The sequence below is a fragment of the Hemiscyllium ocellatum genome, chromosome 36, assembly GCF_020745735.1.
Source record: "Hemiscyllium ocellatum isolate sHemOce1 chromosome 36, sHemOce1.pat.X.cur, whole genome shotgun sequence".
In the NCBI taxonomy this organism is placed as follows: Eukaryota; Metazoa; Chordata; class Chondrichthyes; order Orectolobiformes; family Hemiscylliidae; genus Hemiscyllium; species Hemiscyllium ocellatum.
The window spans coordinates 42,221,565-42,241,324 of NC_083436.1; the positions used below are offsets into that span (position 1 = coordinate 42,221,565).

General features: G+C 42.5%; 1 protein-coding gene across 1 annotated transcript in view; it reads right to left on the bottom strand.

The window, feature by feature from the left end:
* Window positions 1–19,760, bottom strand: part of stpg2 (sperm-tail PG-rich repeat containing 2) — a 239,847-nt gene that overhangs the window by 37,178 nt on the left and 182,909 nt on the right. The gene's annotated exons all lie outside the window — the stretch shown is intronic.

Genomic DNA, 19,760 nt, shown 5'->3' on the forward strand with positions numbered 1-19,760 from the left:
AGACAGTTCTCTGAAAGCAGGTTGCATGGTGATTTCCAGTTGCCTCAATATGTTCGAGAAACTTCTTCTCAGAACTGTTACAGCACCAAACGAGGCCATTCAGCCCATCATGTCAGCACCCTCTCCCAATGAGCATCACATTTGTGCCATTCTCCCCCATTCTCCCATAACCTTGTACCTTCAACAACAAACTCCCTTTTGAAAGACTCAATCGAACCTGCCTCCCACAAAGTTCCATTCCACAATCTCAGTATTCCCTCAGTCACGGAGTCTTTGAAAGAGCTTTTCACTATTGCTTGTCTTTTTTTCAACCTGTGCCAGAAATTTATTTTCTGTGCGCATGTCTTTGAAGTAGCTTTGAGCCAATCTGTAAAATTCATGATGAGCTGAGCAAGTGGACTTTAAATTTTAAAGAGACTCTTTCAAGAGAATTCCATTGAATCTGATGTGGATGTTGTTTCAAACAGAAGTGGTGCCAGAGAACAGGAACAGCCAGAAAAACAAAAGGTGAACTGAGATCAGAGAATAAAGGCCATGATAGTTACTGGCAGTGGAATTTTCAATTGGACTGGGAGAAGGTGGAAAAACAGTGTACCAGCTTAGTGGATAATAACATGAGAATTAGTCCACTCACTCTTTCAGCCTCCTCTGCTGCTGAAAAAGCTCAAGGTTGATCTGACTGATCTAAATGCACATTCCCAACTACCCCTCCCCAACCCCCCCTGATAACCACCCCATGCCTACTACCCCACCTCCACTATAGCCATCCACACCCAGCACCAAACGTCACCACAATCACCACCACCAACCCTACTCCCCCACCATTACCCCACCCCAATCATAACCCCCACCCCCATCGCCACCACCACCACCAAACATCGGGGAGTTAAAACCCAACATCTGAGGTTCAAGGTGGATTTGAATTTTAATAATGCTCACAATTCTCCCAAACCCATCCAATTTGGGAAAGTTGCAATTCCCCTCAAAAACAATGAACTGATTAAAATGATTCCAAGTGAGGAATTCCAGCTCCTAATTCACCTCTTCATTCACTGAATTGCTTTTTCCACTACATTGCCATCACTCTGTACGTTTCCACTTTTAATAAATCTAGTCACATTAAGTCTTGACTGTGTTAGTTATGAAAAGCACCAAGTCCTTCCTCTTTGCCATAGCAGAGCAATTTCTTTGCTTTTCAAAGCCTTTCTGGAAGCACCCCACTGGATATAGGAAAGCTGAACAAACCCCTCATAAAGACCTGTGACCAACTTTCATTTTAGGTGGGATGTGCTATGCCCTTAACATTTTTGAAAGTGTCATAATTTCTCCAAACAGGATTTTTCCATGCACTGACGTACGAAACGAAGTCAGGACATCAGCAAGCTCGCAGTACAGAGACTGTTCAATATTCACTGCCACAGAAAGCAGCTGAGGCTAAAACATTGAATATTTTCAAGGAGTCCGATATAGTCCTTAGGGCTAAAGGGATCAAAGAGTATAAGGAGGCAGCAGGAACAGGGGCCTGAGTTGGATGGTCAGCCATGATCCTATTGAATGGTGGAGCAGACTCAAAGAGTCAAATGGTCCCCTCTTATTGTCGAAGTTTCTATACACAGAATGGATTCCGAGCTAGAGAAATAAAGTGGAAAATCTGGAAATATATGAAGAACCAATCCAATTATGGAATTAGAGCACTTTTTGGATCACTGATCAAACTAGAGTTATAAGACCGAATAGATCAATAAACTCTCTCCACAAACAGAACCTCTGTGTCTTGGTTTCCATCTCACCAGTGACTTGGAATGAATGAACAAGTCAGGGTGCTTACTTCGAAAATGGAAGTCTCACAAAATGTTGCCGAAAATTCTGTTTGTAAATGTAAACTTCCATCATCTTTGGCACCAATTACACCGATTACAGGTGAATTGCTGAGTGAGATCCAGAAAAATGGAACAGAAACTCCAAACCATTATTCTGTCTCCTTTGCAGAGAAATATCCCTCTCATACAGATCATGCAGAAAACTTTTTCCACCTTATAAAATACTATAAATAACCTTTGAAATATGTTTGGTAGTGTAGAATTGAGTACTGCTGGAAGATGACACATTTTGTTGCAGCTTTTTGCCTTGTGCTCATCAAGATAAATTCAATGATTATCCCAAACTGTATGTCCCTTTGCTGTTTGCAGCAACCAAGATACTGACTGTGCCAACCAAAGCTCACAACACACCGCCCAACATGAGGTGTCATTCTGCGATTGGGCAGCATTTGCTGCAAAGTCCCAAACGTGCACAAAGAATTGTGCTGACAACCAGTTTAACATTGTGAGTCAGACTTGCAGCATGATGCACACTCATGTCTACTAGAAGCTATATGTATGAATACACAGGACCTGTTCTTTATGGAGAGGAAGGACGTGAATGCACACTGCAGCCTGTTTTAATTTAATCAAATAAACAGATGACAGTCATCTTCTGGATCATTTCCCAGGACAATGCCTTGCTGGTCAGAGACAACCTGCCTGATTTTAGAGTTAATTTAAACTGGCTGTTAATTGTCAGTTATCATTACCAGATACATTCACTACATTGGCAATGACTGGACCAATCAGCAACCATCTGCACTCGCCCCTTACACAGCATAAATTCTGAATTGCTTTTATTTTGATATTTCTCAGGAATCGTAATACTCAAATCTGTGAACCCTTGTTTAATTTAAACAAGATTGGTTTCAGTATCTAACAGACGGGATAACCTTTCCCTTGGGCACAGTAGCATTGGGACTATTTTACTGGATTAATAATGCAGAGGCATTTAATGAATAACACTACTAACTAAGAATCCATATTTTATTTTAAAAAATCAGTTTACTCCTTCCGGACTTCTTTCATGCCAAACTTATCAAACTAACCATTTGGTGAGTATGTTATGTGCATGGAAGAAATTGAAACTATGTGATGATAGCTATTTAAACTTTCTTTCATCCATAGCAATTTTTTTGTAAAGATATCCAAGTGGGTTTGATTGAAGACAGCTAGCTGGATGTGTGAGTCAAGTATTCCCCTACGGACTCTGGGAGATTATCTGAAAGTATCACAGCAAGCAGAAATAGCTCAGCCTGCCTTGAGCTTTACAATTATGAGTCCTTTTAACACTTGATTGGAAGCAATTCAATTAGTCATCCAGATTTGAAAATAAATTCACTCTTAGCAGCCAATAAGAGACTTATTGATGCACCAAAAAACATCCACAAAGTTTTCAGACCATGCAGAAAAGCTGTTGAGAGGTTTGTGGAAACTGTATAATACTCTGAAACACAAGGGAGATTGTTGAAATGCAGATAGCACAAAATATGAAAGTAATAATAAAATTAATGTCTTTGTCTGTAAACAGTTTTCACTCAAACAGATGTCTAAGTGATTCACCACTGGATTTTAAACTGACACATGTTCATATTGACACACAGAGACACACACAGAGACAACACACACATAACACAATACACACACACACACATAACACACACACACACATAAAACACACACACAACACAATACACAGCCACATAGACCCACACACACACAGAATACAGGTATATGATGGCACAGTGGTCACATCATTGGACGACTAATCTAAAGCCCCACTAAAACTCCAGGGTCCCTGGTTCAAATCCCACCACAGAATTTAAATTGAATTAATAAATCTTGAATTAAAAGCTAGTCTCAGTAATGGTGACCATATTAATCATCATCAGTTGTTATAAAATCCTACCTTGCCTAAATGTAACCCCAAACTCTCCAAATTGAGGTTGACTATTAACTGCCTTCTGTGACGTCCCTAGCAAGCTGTACAGCGTAGGGAATTAGACCCTTACTCTAAGTAGAACCTTTGCAGATTCACAAACGGAGCTGTGTCATCCTGGTGTGAGATGGTATGGAACCTGGGTCCAGATACAAGATACTGTCCTACCATTATCTATGTATGGGTATGTTCAATAAAGTCACAATACTGCACTCACAATACTGCAGATCTCACATTACTACATGATGGCTACAGTGACCAGACCCATGGAACCTGAAGTGAAGCCATGAGGACCACCCATTGATCCAAACCCAGAAGTGGAGAAGTTGCACAAACACATGCAGACCTATGGTAGGTGAGAATTAATGTTAGATGTTAAACCACTCGGCTCTAAGCAAATCAGATTTTATTTAATCGCTACAGTTGAAACACAAACAAAAGAGAACAGAATTTAGAATAACTTAACTATTTGAAAACTCAACCAACGCAATGTAATAATATAACTAAGGAGCTGTTCCAATTCCCTTAACAACCCATAAGCACACCCCTTGGCAAAAGGGAAATTTAAACACAGGTAGGAGAGGTTTCAGAGAGAGAAGCCAGTCAAGAATCATCTGCTGAAGCTTCTCATTATTACAGCTAAAATAAACTTTAAAAATCCTGAACTGGGAGAACTAGCCACTCCCCTGCCATTGTTAAACTCGGCTCTATCCCAGACATTGCAGCATCTCTGCCTTTACGACCTCTCTTAAAAAAAAACTCAAGGACACAATAACCTTGTTAAAGTGACACCATCGTCACACACAACAAGATGGCACCTATACCAGGCAATTCCTTGTGAACTCTCTACAGTAGGCCTTATTCTGTTCTACACTTTTAAACCTAAATTCAAGGTCATCCTACTAATGTTGCAGGGCAACGTTGTATCTGCCTAAGCACCCTATGATCTGTATGTCCTTGTTTGCTGTGATCTGCCTGCACTGCTTGCAACACAAAACTTTTCACTGTACTTCGGTACACAGTAAATCAAATCACAACACCAACAAATAGGCTGGGAAACATTGGAATAATTGAGCTGAAAATAATTCAATAATGGAGAAACTCTTACCTTTGTCCAACCCACAAGAAAATAGCAAAAGTCCTGATTATGATAAATTGGCGAGTAAAAAATGAGGTCTGCAGATGATCCCTATTCCTGAGATGCTGCCTAACCTGCTGTGCTTTAACCAGCAACACATTTTCAGCACTGTGATAAATTGGCATCAATGGCTCTGCAGTCTCCTGCCTTTTGTTAAAGGGTCACATAAGGACTAGGTCAGTGTATTGTTGTACACAATCAGTGGCATTGCTGCTGTCAGACAATGTGCTGCGGATGGAATGACTGTATTTGGCAAAGTCATTAAAGCATTCGATTCCTGTTTCAACATACAGCATTCGGAAAGGGCTAGAGCAGATGCAGGAAGAATGCTTTTCCCTGCCTCTGGGGTCTAGAGGCAGGGACACAGTCTCACACTAAAAGCAAACTGTTTTGAATGGGGATGAGGAGGAACCCCTTCACTCAGAGGATGGTGAGTTATTGAAATATTCTATCCCAGAGGGCTGGAGAAGCTCAGTCCCTGGGTATGATCAAGACTAAGAGTGTCAGACTTACAGATGGGGGGGGATCTGGGGGTAGTGCAGAATTTTGGCATTGAGGTAGGTGATCTAGAATAGCAAAGCAGGCATGAGGGGCTGAATGGCCTACTCCTGCTCTAATATTCCCTGTATCTATAACGTCCTCCTCTCTGAGATACCTGTACTCCTCTAATTGTTCCCTTTTGTACTTCCCCAACTTAAGTTGCTCAAAGATTGGTTGCTTTTTTAAAAGAACTACAGTGGCGTTACAGCACGAAAACAGGCCTATCATGAGCCTCATTTCACTTCTCTCTTTTCTCAACCCTCCATTGTATCCCTTCATTCCTTTCTCCCTCACGTAGTTTTGTTTGTCTTCCCCATGCCCATTCCCATCTGTGACTCCTGCAGTACTGAATTTACATTCTCACCACTCTCTGCAATAAAACAACTTTCTCATGATTAGATTTATTTGTGACTATTTTGTTTTTAAGGCCCCTGAATGTGGTGCCAAGCACAATTACAACGAATAAAAGGCCCGTGTAATTTTAAACACCTCGGTGAGGACTACTCTTCTCTGAAGAAAGGAGCCTCAGACTGTTCTTGGAGTTCTCCACTACTCTTTAAGCCTGGAATCTACTCAAACCCACTCCACGTGGTACATTGCCTGCAGGTTCATCATGTTACTGTCCTGTCAGTGGAAAATATGAAGTATTATTAAGATTTACTAGGGTATAGCCTAGCAGAGCTGTCACAGCATCATGGTCTTTTTCCCATTCATTCTTATATAGCCACATTGCCTCCAGTCAATTCTAGCCAATAAAATATATCTGCAGACAGGTAAGGAAGAGATGCCAATAACAGTCATTAAGTTCAGCAGCTGCAACGTTCAATCTGTCAGTAATTGAATGGGCACTGTGGTTAAAAGTGGAGGAAATAGTTGATGACATTCCTGGATAGGGATTACAGAGCTGTGTGCAGAATATAATAACCATCCTCCAACACAATAAGCTGTTATTTCTTTCATGGATCAATAGATCAAAGCAGGGGCATATTTGTCCAAAATGTAGGTGTTTCTAAAATATTACAATTATAGGAACCCTTTATTTAGAGGGGAAAAAAGCATCTGTTTGAGTGGATTTACCAGATTGCTACCAGCTTTGATGGACTTCAGTGATGTGGAGAGACTGGAGAAGTCAGGTTTATTCCCCCACCCCAGGGAAGAGAAGATTAAAAAACGATTGAACGGAGGAGTTTCCATTTCAGAAAGAGTCTGGGTGGAGGAAAACAGGACAAACTCTCGTATTGGCAGAGGGATCAGTAGCCAAAGGACCCAGATTTAGGATGATCGCTGGAGAAACAAAGAGACTTTCTTTCAGCAGTGAATTGCTATGATCCAGAACGTGATGCCTGAACGTGCCATGGGGGATACTCAACAGTAACTTAGGAAATTGAATATTGAATTACATTTGAAAAGGAAAGATTTGCAGGCCCACAGGGAAAGAGCAAGGGAAATACAACAAATCAGTTAACTCTTTCAAAAAGCAGGCAAAGAGATGGTGGGCCAACTGTCCTCCTACTGTATGATTCACCGACTGGATTTGTGATGATATATCGCTTCGACCATCTTTAACTATTCATACCAGTTCAAGTTGAGATGTTCTTCAAAGAGACACAGAGGGCACAGCCACAGTGCCATCTATGCTCCCTGGGTCATCGGCACAGCCCACATGGAGCAGAACCTCAAATCCCCATCCCACCCTTCCTTCCTTGGCAAATCATCGACTGGAGCAGAAGGGAGCCAGTCACTCCATTGAGTTTGTGATCATAAATCTAGATCATCTTGCTCTTTCTGAAGGCTATATGGAATCCACATCCACAGATGAAAGGGCAGGGCAAATGTAGCCTCTGTGCTTCCATTAATGGAATCTGAATACAGCTTTTAACTCTCAGGGGTGTGCATTAATTAGATTTGCTGGCATCTAATTTTTTCACTGGGTCTTCCATGGCTTTGGGAACAAGTTGGAAGTCATTGGTTGTTATTTATGCAGGTACAGAAAATTGTGATGGAGTGGGGGAGGGTTGTAAAACTAACACAGTATTCACCATGGTGATGTTCCCCAGCCTTCAGATCCCTGGAGACAGCTGCCACAAGGTAACCAAAGGGTAAGTTATTGAAAGAAATTGCAGAGGAGGGGGAGGACATTCAGTCTCTTCAGCTTGCCCACTCCATTCATTGAGGCTAACCTACATCTCCATTCCATCCAGTTCCTCGGGTCCATGGACATTAGTCTCCTTGCCTAATGACAATCTATCAATTCCTGTCGGGAAGTTTTCAATCAACCCCACAGTATCAACAGCCTTTTAGATTATAGAGTCATAGAGATGTACAGCATGGTAACAGACCCTTTGGTCCAACCCGTCCATGCCAACCAGATATCCCAACCCAATCTAGTCCCATTTGCCAGCACGCGGCCCATATCTCTCCAAACCCTTCCTATTCATTTACCCGTCCAAATGCCTTTTATGAAAGAACATTCTGGATTTACACAACCCTTTGAGGAGGATGCATTAGCGTGATTTGGACAAGTTGAATGAGTGGGGAAACGCATGGCAGACAAAGAATGATGTGGATAAAGGTAAGGTTATCCACTTTGGGAGCAACAACAGGATGGCAGACCACCTGAACGGCTATAAATGGGAAGAGGGGAATGTGCAAGCAGACCTGGGTGTCCTTGCACCCTGAAAGTAAGCCTGCAGGTACAGCAGGCAGTGAAGAAAACAAATGGCACATCAGCCTTCATAGTGAGAGGATTCAAGTACAGGAGCAGGGATGTCTTGCTGCAATTGTACAGGGCCATGGAGAGACCACACCTTGAGTATTGCGTCTAATTTTGACCTTCTTATCTGAGGAAGGATTTCCTGGCTAGATTAGATTAGACTACTTACAGTGTGGAAACAGGCCCTTCGGCCCAACAAGTCCACACCGACCCACCGAAGCGCAACCCACCCATATCCTAGTGTTAGGTAAGGGGCAAATGTAGGGGTCTGGGTGGGTTGCGCCTTCGGCGGGTCGGTGTGGACTTGTTGGGCCAAAGGGCCTGTTTCCACACTGTAAGTAATCTCATCTAATCTAATCTAACACTACGAGCAATTTAGCCAATTCACCTGACCCGCACATCTTTGTGACTGTGGGCGGAAACTGGAGCACCCGGAGAAAACCCACGCAGACACGGGGAGAACGTGCAACCTCCACACAGTCAGTCGCCTGAGTCGGGAATTGAACCCAGGTCTCTGGCGCTGTGAGGCAGCAGTGTTAACAACTGTGCCACTGTGCCGCTATGAAGGGAATGAAGTGAAGGTTTATCAGACTGATTCCTGGGATGGCATGGCAGACAGATAAAGAGAGACTGGATCAGTTGGGACTATATTCACTGGAGTTTGGAAGAGTGAGGGAGATCTCTCAGAAATAATTAAATTCTAACAGGACTAGACAGCATAAACACCTGGGAGTCCAGAACAAGGTGTCACAGGCTAAGGATATAGAGTACTCCATTTAGAACTGAGATGAGGAGACTTGTCTTCACCCAGAGAGTGAGGAGACTGTGGAATTCTCTGCCCCAGAAAGTGGTTGAGGCCAAAACATTGAATGTTTTTAAGAAGGAGTTAAGACTTAAGCCCTCACCCGAGGTACTAATCAGCTGCAGTTTCTTTGTCCAAATGGATGTTACCCAGGGGTGAAAACCACACGTGAGTGTTACCAGGTAACTGAACAATGGAATCGGTTCAGACAATTACAGTTCTGTTTATTCACAAATGGCTCAGTTGGTCATGCTTTCACTTCTGAAGGAGAAGGTTGTGTGGTCAAGACCCACTTCAGAGATGCAAGGACAAAAACCTCGCTAATTTGCAGTACTGAGGAAATGCTACACAGTGGAGGCATCATCTTTCATATGTAGTGTTAAACTGAAACCCTCTTTGCTCTTTGGAGCTGGGTGTAACAGACCCTATTGTTTTTGTTAATACAACAGGGGAGCAACTGTAACTCCCCACCACTCCTAGCCAATCCTCCACCCCGTTCCAGTGTCCTGACCAATATTTATCCCTCAGTCAGGATGATTAAAAACAGGCTATCTTGTCATAATCAGATTGACAGGCTCTGTTGTCAGCAAATTTATTTTTATTTACAGTGTAGGCATCACTGGAATATCCAGCATTGTCCTCATCACACTTGAACTGTGTGGCCATTTCACTGGGCAGTTCAGAGTCAGCCTCTTTGCTGTTGGTCTGCAATCAAGCGCAGGTTAGACCGGTCGGCATGGATGAGTTGGACCAAAGGGTCTGTTTCTATGCTGTACAGCTCGATGACTATACGGTAATATGACCTGGGAAGGGCTAAATGTTGCCTTACCGAAAGAAACGAGTGAACCAGATGAGATTTTAAAAGTGACATAATGACCACCATCACTGTGACAAGATTTATATTCCTGATTTATAAATCGAATTTAAATTTCACCTGTTCCCATTGTGGGATTTGAACCTGTGCCTGGGCCACAGGCTTAGCCTGCGTCTTGGGATCACAGATTCAACAATATTTCCACTACTGAAAATGTGTTGCTGGTTAAAGCACAGCAGTCAGGCAGCATCCAAGGAACAGGAAATTCGCGTTTCGGGCCAGAGCCCTTCATCAGGAATATGATTTCTGATGAAGGGCTCTGGCCCGAAACGTCGAATTTCCTGTTCCTTGGATGCTGCCTGACTGCTGTGCTTTAACCAGCAACACATTTTCAGCTGTGATCTCCAGCATCTGCAGACCTCACTTTTTACTCGAATATTTCCACTACCCCAACATGTCCTGCTTTACAAGAATCCAAGAATACTTCATTGAATGACATGTGCTTTGATTGTGTACAGCACTATGTAAATGTAAATCTTCCTTCCTTTAACTTCCAATCCTGTCCTGTGGAGTCTAGATTAGAATACGAACCGTGACTGACTCTCCTCACACGTAGACAATGAGACAGCTTGTATCTACCTTTCCTGACTCTGTTGCAGATGGCCCAATATTACAATAAGTCATGGAGTTATAAATGTTCCTTGACACTTTATTGCCTTCTAAGAAGTGCCTGCCTCTAATTTCCAAGTTACAACCCACTGGTTACAATAAATAACAAGGCGAGTGCTCACTAACTGAGGCTAAAGCTTTTCTTTTCAGCTAACGCTTCTGCGTTTGAATTTGAATTTTAAATAGGTAATGTAGCAGAGAGAGCCCAAATAAATTTATACAAAGCAAAACATTAAGCAGAAGTAAAACAGTTTGACAAGTTAGGAACACCATGGTCAGGATAACTCAACTTACATTGGGAGGTTGATGGATTGTTTCAAGCATTGTAAGTAATTCGTTCAGTAATAAGCAGCCGTGGGACATCCTGGGATGCTGTATGAATGTAAGATGTCCAATGGAAACTCGTTCTCAGAAGAGGCAGACAAAACCCTCTCTGGAACTAGAGGGACATTAGGATAAACAATTTCAGGCAAAGAGTTGCTGTGATCGTCCTGCCTGAACCCGTGGAGGTGGCAATAATTTTCAATGAAGACTTCAGATAAGTATCTGAAGAGAAACAAAAATCACAGGCATTGGGGAAAAAAGAACTTGGCAGAGAGTGGATAGTTCTTTCAGGCACAACAGGCAGAATAACGTCCTTGTGATCCACAAACAGATGGCTGCCATCATGTCGGACTGTATCCTTCTCTGATGCTTTGGAATAAATGAAAGGAACAAGGACTGATGACCTGGAGATTATAAACTCTGAAAGTGCCCCTTCCAGTCTGAGGACCCAACTTGAATGCACTAATTCAAAGTTTTCATCTCAATGTGTCTTTGGACAAGATTGTAAAACTAAGGCCCCAGCTGCCCTCTTAAGTGGGCATAGAAGATCCCATACACTGTTTTGGAGAAAAGCTGGTGCGTTAAACTGGTGGCCTGGCTAACAGTCACTCTCAGCATCACTAAAAATCAGATTGCTGAGACACCATTATGTTGCTGTTTCGGAGATCTTGCTGTGTACAAATTGCTTGCCTGCATTATAAAAATGGCCACATTCACCAAGTCATAAAGTACTTCATTAGCTGTCAATCACATTGGAATACCCTGAGTTTGGGGAAATTGCTCCATAAACGCCAGACCTTTCTGGATGGCACGGTAGCTGAGTGGGACGCACTACTGCCTCACAGAGCCAGGAACCCAGGCTCGATTTCTCTCTCGGATGATTGTCTATGTGTATATTCTCCCCATGTCTGCGTGGTTTCCTCCGGGTGCTCTGGTTTCCTCCCACAGTCCAAAGATATGGAGGTTAGGTGGATTGGCCATGGGGAAATTGCCTATAGTGTCCAGGGATGTGCAGGCTAGGTGGGTTAGCCATGGGGAAATGCAGAGTTACAGGGATAGGATATAGTGTGGGTGGAATGCTCTTCGGAGGGTCAGTGTGGACTCAATGGGCTGAATGGCCTGCTTTCATACTGTAAGGATTCTTTTCAACACAAGTTTTGAAAGAAAATGACACAGAAAGCTCTCTGATAGGACAGCAATTTGGAATCTTCCCTCATGTTATGTTTTTGATGCTCTTCTTCATTTCTTCACACCCTGCAATGTGAGGAGGTCAAATGTAAAATTGTCAGCGTGGCTCTAGCAGTATTGAACCACACTCAAACATCAAGGTCTGTTATTCAAAAGGAAACTATTTATAAAGTACACAGCTCCAATGCAAATCCATTTACAACGACACAAGTCATTTGCAAAGATGATACAATTATGCAAACAATAATGCTAACAACTTGCATTTATATGGCAACTTTGACATAGTGAATTGTAATCAGGTGTTTCACAGCAGAGTAATTGGACAATATTCAATGCTACATAAAGAGGTATCGGGCAGGTAACCAGCACTGTTCAAACAGATGGGTTTTAAGGAGTGACCGAAAGAGGGAAGAGAAAAGTGTTGAGTTTTCGGGAGATATTTTTAGAATTTCACGAATGTTAAGGTGTTATGCTCAACACCATCCAGGTTCAAGCAGCATCCCTTCCAGTATCCCAAATCTGCATTCTCTCAACCACCACACACTGTGGCTGTAGTATGCACCATCTACCAGATCTGCTGCAAATTTAAGGGCCACAATGAGACTAGAGGTAGGAATCTTTGACCTTCCGATTTAATTGGGAGGAGATGACACACTGTCCACCCAATACATTCTCAATGGATTACACAAATCTTTAACCAACCTATAAGACACACATAGAAAATGTTGAAGAAACCCAGCAAGTCCAGCAACATCTGTGGAGAACGAATCAGAGTTAATGTTTCCAAGATCAATATGACTCCTCTTCCAAAGTTATATGTATAATGACAGACCTCTGCAGCAGGTGGGACTTGAACTGAGTTCTCCTGACTCAGAGGTGAGGACCCCACCAGCCAATTATATACACTGTCTCTACCAGCATCATGTTCCACCAATTGTGTGTATCAAAACACTGCCTTTAACTGTGTGGAATATGTGCAAGTTTCAATCTCTACTATCTCCTCAACTACAGATGCTATGAATAGATTGTGAAAAAGTATTTGCAATTCTTTAGCATCTATTATTGCTGTAGGATGTCCCAAAGAACTTCAGAGATAGTGATGCATTTTTGAAGTATAGTCACTGCTGGCAGAATTGTGAGAAAGGAAACAGAACTCGCACATTAAATGTGTCACTGCAGTCTACAACAAATAACAGAAGCTTGCATGCTATCTAAGGGTTAATGCAAAGTACTCAGAGATTCCCAGGTTCTGCCTGGTGCTAGTCTTTCCAATTGCCAGACTGTGCAAAAATGGTATTTTTCAGCAAAGAGAAAACGAGATTGAGCATTTAATTACACGGTAGCCTACTCAATAATTCCAGAAGAGAGTAGGCAAGCCTTCTGAAGCAAACAGTAAACTGACAAATAGATGCAACAACTAATGGTTTTCTACAGCTGTCGTCATTCAGTCTGCACTGCTCCTTAATGGAAGAATCCAATCAGTCAGCACAGCTAAAGTGGTTAAACTCACTTTAATATGTATCATTAAGGACACAATAGCAGCTCATTTACCATCTGCTTACTGTTGTGGTCATGTCTCAATTCTTACCTAATAGCGCATTAATAGCACATCATTGTAAAATACACAGAGATTGACCCTTTGAACCCAGATACATGTGATGATACAATCCAACTACTGTACCATCATCAAAATTTAAAGCCGTCGTTAACTTTTCTCTTTATTTCCAAACAATGTTTCAACAATGAACAGGCGGAAAAACGTGACATAAAGTAATCACAGATTGGGAGATTCGGACACAAGGTGACGTATTCAGCTCACGTGAGCTCAGAAAAACAAAAGAACCAATGACATTGTTGGAGTATGTGATTTCAAATTTCTAATAATAGTAAACGTGGAGGTTTAGCCTAAAAGAAATAATTCCATTGAACCATTTATTTCCGAACAGAAACCCCCCTTCCCCGACCCTTCATCGATGCCCAAGTCCCTGTTGCATCTGTGGTCACTTACAGTTCCAGATTTCATCAGATTTCCAAAAACAAAGTGATACTTTAAATGACATCCTACCTCTGAGGAAAACAAAGAAATTGTATTGGAATGATCATTCCTGTTCAGAAGACAAGATCTAGAAGCAGGCAGCAGCTGTACAGCATCTTGAGCCCATTCCACTGTCCAATAAGATCATGTCTGGTTCTCTATCTCAACTTTACTTCCCTAGTCAATACCCATAACTTGCAGTTCCCATTAATGCTCTAAAGTCTATTGATAGCTGTCTGCAATATGTTCAATGACTGCACATTCACAGCTCTCTGGGATAGGCAGCCATAATGATTCACAATCCTCTGAGTGAGAAATGACTTCTTCATCTCAGTCCTAAACAGTCAACCTTTTATCCGGTGACTTTGACCTCCCCATTCCCCACCACCCCGTAGCAGTAGTTCCCTGAGCATACGGTTAAAGTCATTTGGCAGAATGCCTCATCACCAGATCTTCCCCCCATGCACCAAAATATTGCTTGGCTGGTGGTGAGAAGGGCACTGCCTGTGAGATCCTTCACATATGCCCGGTCAGCCTGCACCACCACACGGTGTCCTTGAAGTGGCTGCGGGGGGGATAATGACTGTCACACATCTCCTGCTGAAATGTGTCTTTGCAAAGTAAATCTGGAGAGAAATGCAGTGGTTTGTGTCGAGGTTCGTCCTAAGCAGCTCCATGACGCGGGACTCTGTGCTGTACGGTCTGTTCCGCAGGATGCATACCGAGACAAAAATCGACTGCTCCTGGAAGTACATCAACTCGGTGAGAGACGCTCTGTGGTCTTCCTGAAATTTGATGGTGTTCTAGAGCAAGGTGTTCACCCTGACTGAGTGCTGCAGCCTGGCACATTCCAAGGTCCAGGACTAAGTGCTGAGGAAGGGACTAAAGCTTGGGGCAGCTGCTGCCAAGGCGCAGTGGGGTAAGACCACTGTCTGAGGTCTTCCTGCTGAAGGTAAATGAGGGTCTGTTCAGCTATCGGCTCCTTCTGATGTCTCAAATGTATGTAAATATAGTCTGGTTCATGTAAGAGATGTCTTTGATCTGTTGGGATAGAGTCAAATTCAATGTTGGTTTGTTTTCTTGATAGTCTACTGGAGAGAACCAAACTTAATTTATGACTATGTATTTATAAAGGTACCTTTATGAATAAAGTATATGTTTGAAGCAAAAAAAAATCTCGACTTTCTAGCCAGGGGAAACATCCTCCCAGCATCCACTCTGTCAAGACCTCCAGGAGATCACCATTCGGTCTTCCAAACGTTGCTAATTTGCAGTCAAATGGCAGTTGAGATAGAGCCAATGCATCCAAATCCACGTACAGCCAGACAGGTTCAGTGAATGAAAATTAATATGAGATTTGACTACCCCACTCACAAATGGATGAGGATGGTGTCAAAGAGTCACAAGTGAGTGGTACAAAAACATCAGGAAACAATTCAATTCCTATCAACCCAATGAGAGGCAGTGACCTTAGTAAGCTTTATGTCCCTCTCTAGACCCCTGCCTCAAGTTAAATTCACTTTCCCAAAGTACAAAGTTGATTTTGGTTTATGAATTGATGACACTTACCAGAAACGTGACATCCAGTGTCTATAACTGGAACAAAGAGAATTTGAGTTGATATAGATGATCAGCCCTGATCTAATGGCAGGGTGGTACTGGTTTGACAGGCTGAATGGCCTACTCCCTGTTCCTATGTTAATACATTCCTTCTAAACAAAATATGACTTAAGACAAGGAATTGGTAGATTATGGTACCATTACATCAATACTGCCTGAAATTTAGCTTGCTAGGGCACCCCAATAGAAACACAGCAACGTAGAAAATAGGAGCTAGAGTCAGCTATTCGGCCCTTCAAGCCTGCTCTACTATTCGATATGATCATGGCTGATCATCCAACTCAGTTCCATGTTCCCACTTGCTCCCCATTCCCTTTGATCTCTTTATCCTAAGAACTATGCCTAACTCCTTCCTGAAAACATTCAATGTTTTGACCTCAACCACTTTCTGTGGCAGAGAATTCCACAGGGTCGCCCACCTCTGGCTGAGGAAATTTCTCCCATTTTCCATTTTCACAACTGTGAATGGGAATAATGTGAAGAATGTGCTGACAAAGCATGTTATGTTCCTCTCCTCTGCTCTGACATATTTGCATATTATTGAACACTGACCTTTCTGTGAACCAATGCAATTGGTCAGTCTTTTAGAAAATACATTGCAGTACAACAATATTATTTAGCATCAGATATATTCCTTGATATATTTAAGAGTGGTCATGGCATCGTAGCTAGGCCAGCATTTATAGCCCATCTCTATTTATCCAGAGGACAGTTATGAATCAATTACGTCACTGTGGGTCTGGAGTCACATGTAGGCCAGGTCAGGAAAAGACATGAGTGAACAAGGTATTATTTCCATGGCAACACTCATGTCACCCTAGCCCCTCCAGCAATATCTGTTCTGCCCGAGTTTACCTTATAACCCGTTGCATGGCTTATCCTTTGTTCTTCCTGAAGAAGTTAAAATATTCTTTTATTTTTCATTCTTTCATGGGACATGGGCATCATTGGCCGGGCCAGCACTTGTCACCCAACCCTTATTGCCCTTGAGAAGGTGGGGGTGAGCTGCCATCTTGAACCACTGCAGTCCGTGTGGTGTAAGTAAACCCACAATGCTGTTAGGGAGGGAGCTCCAGGATTTTGATCCAGCAAACCTCTAGCTGCAGATAATTGCATGAGAGAGTGTGGACAGGAAACAAAAACATTTATTTTCTTCTGTGTTGTAGGACTGGCAGAAATTCAAAACCAAAAGTCTGGACTGAATCAAATAAAAGTCATTGCCATAATCTAAAGTGCACTGTACGAAGATATGATATTGAAGTTGCTAGAAGAATTACAAACCTAAAATGTCCTCAGCCTTGATCTACTGATGTGAGCATTTTGACATTTTGTATCGAGATAGTGTCTGTAATGGAGTAAAATCTAAAAGCCCATGCCTAGGGAGAACTTAGGTCATTTTGGTCAAGTACTGGTTTAAGACAAAGGTTGTTGCTTTATGGTAAGGATGCAGTATGCATTAACTAAATAGCTCCCAGCACAAAGTAAAGACAGAATCACCGTAGTCCTAGTGGACCATAGGGCTGTTGTCTCATTAGAGAGGAGAAGTATTTTAGAGACAAGTGCTAAATTGGACATTCTAATTCAAGGTTCCTCATTTTCTTGTGATCTGCCTATTGTCAGTTCTGCACTAGGTTCCCACTCAAAGAATATTTTTAATTCTAAATAATATTTTTTATAATAATAATAATCAGAATTCCAAATGTCAATTCTCCTGCAGCTCAGATGCTGCCTGACCTGCTATGCTTTTCCAGCACCACACTCTTGACTCTCATTCTAAATTGCCTCATATGAGGAAACATCCTCTCCATGTCTACTTTGTCAATCCCCTTCAGCATCTTATACAGCTCGATGAGATCGCCTCTCATACTCCAGAGAGTATCAGCCTAAAGTGTTCAATCTCCCTTTGAAAGACAAATCCCTCATCTCTGGAATCAATCCAATGAACCTCCTCTGAACTGCCTCCAATGCAACTGCATACCTCCTCAAATAAGGGGACCAAAATTGTGCACAAATTTTGAAGTCATAGTCTTAGGATAAAGGTAGCAAATTTAACACAGAGTTGAGGAGAAATTTTTTCTCCCAAAGGGTTGTGAATCTGTGAAATTTGCTACCCCAAAGTCGGGTGGATGCAGGGGCAGTGAGTAAATTTAAGGAGGAGTTAGACAGATTTTTAATTAGTAATGGGTTAAAGGATCATGGGGCGAAGGCAGGAAAATGGGGGTGAGGAGTATGTCAGCTATGATCAAATGCCAGAGTAGACTCGATGGGCCGAATGGCTTAATTCTGACCCTATATCTAATGAACTTATGAACAATACTCCAGATGTGGTCTCACTAATGCTATGTACAGATGCAGCAATGCTTCCCTCCTTGCCTAAATTCCATTTGATAGCCCCCCTCCCCCATTGCATACTTGCAAATACTTCAATTTTGGAAATAAGCACAGTTTTGAACAAATTTATGCACGGACTGTTGAATGGATTCAAAGTTAGAACTCTATTAAATTAATCAGGGAAAGTTAATGACACATAATACAGATTTTTATAAATTACAAAGCGCAGGGCTAAAGAAGCTTTCCTTTTCCCCTTTTCTCAGCTCAGTGTAGCTGCTGTTACAAACTCTCATTAGACAGGCCAGTTAATGTGATTTCTTTAAACAACCACATGCTGTGTAGCAGCTAAGTGTTTGCAATGCGTCCAATGGTTTTACTATTTGTGTTGCTTTGCATTAACATTATCACTGAACCCTGACACAAAACACGGTTTCCTAAAATGGATGCCGTGTCTGAAAAGACGCATTCTGATTAATCCAGCTGAATGGGGAAATGTTACACAAATTCAATATCGGCAATAATGGCCCCATCAGTATTCAGTTTTTACCTGCCAGGCAGACCCAGCTTCCATGAAGTTGTTGGGTGGACACTGGACCTGAACCTATCCATTTGATGGGCAAAAGAGAAGATCTGCAACCCCAAAGAGAACTAAAAAAAACATTGCACCAACAATGAACCTAAACAATTTTTTTAGGAGCCTCGAAAACAAACAAAGAGTCCCTTCCACACGTACACAAGATGACTATTTCCTGCTTTTGAGTAATTACTTAAATTCCCAAAAATTACTCCCATCCCTGGAGATTATCCTATTCCAGGAAATTATTCCCATTCCTGGAGATTATCCCATTCCAGGAAATTATTCCCATTCCTGGAAGGGTTAGAAGCCAGAGGACATAGACCAGTAAAAGAAGCAATAGTGACATGAAACTGTGTTCATATAGTGTGGAAGCAGGCCATTTGAATCCACACCAACTCTCCAAAGAGCATCCCACCCCATCTCTGTAACCCTGCATTTCCCATGGCTGACCCATCTGACCTGCACATCCCTGGATTCTATGGACAATTTAACATGGCCAATCCACCCTGACCTGCACATCTTTGGGCTGTGGGAAGAAACTGTGCCACCTGGAGGAAACCCACGCAGACACAGGGAGAATGTGCAAACTCCACACAGACAGTCACCTGAGGCTGGAATCGAACCCAGGTCCTTGGTGCTGTGAGGCAGTAGTGCTAACCACTGAGCCAATTATGTGGAGTGTCCACATTCTCCCCGTGTCTGTGTGGGTTTCCTCCAGGTGCTCCGGTTTCCTCCCACAATCCAAAGATGTGCAGGTTAGGTGAATTGACCACGCTGAATTGCTCAGAGTGTTCAGAGATGTGTAGATTAGATGCATTAGTCAGGGGTAAATGTAGAGTAGTAGGGGAGGGGAATGGGTCTGGGTGGGTTACTCTTCGGAGAGTTGGTGTGGACTTGTTGGGCAGAGAGCCTGTTTCCACACTGTCGGGATTCTATTCTATAATGGCAGTGACAGTGGACTCACCATCAGGGAGAATGTTCACTTTAGATTTTACTTACGGAGGAACCTCGATTATCCGAACAAGATGGGCGGGCACTATTTCATTCAGATAATTGATTATTCGGTTAATTGATTTCTTTTGGGACTTGGAGCTTTCTGTGAAGTCTGCTCCCCATTCAGGAGACTAGGCAAAAGCACACTGTACGCGAGACACCGCCACCCAACCCCATCCATTCCACCCCACTCTCCTGCACACCCCAAACCCTGT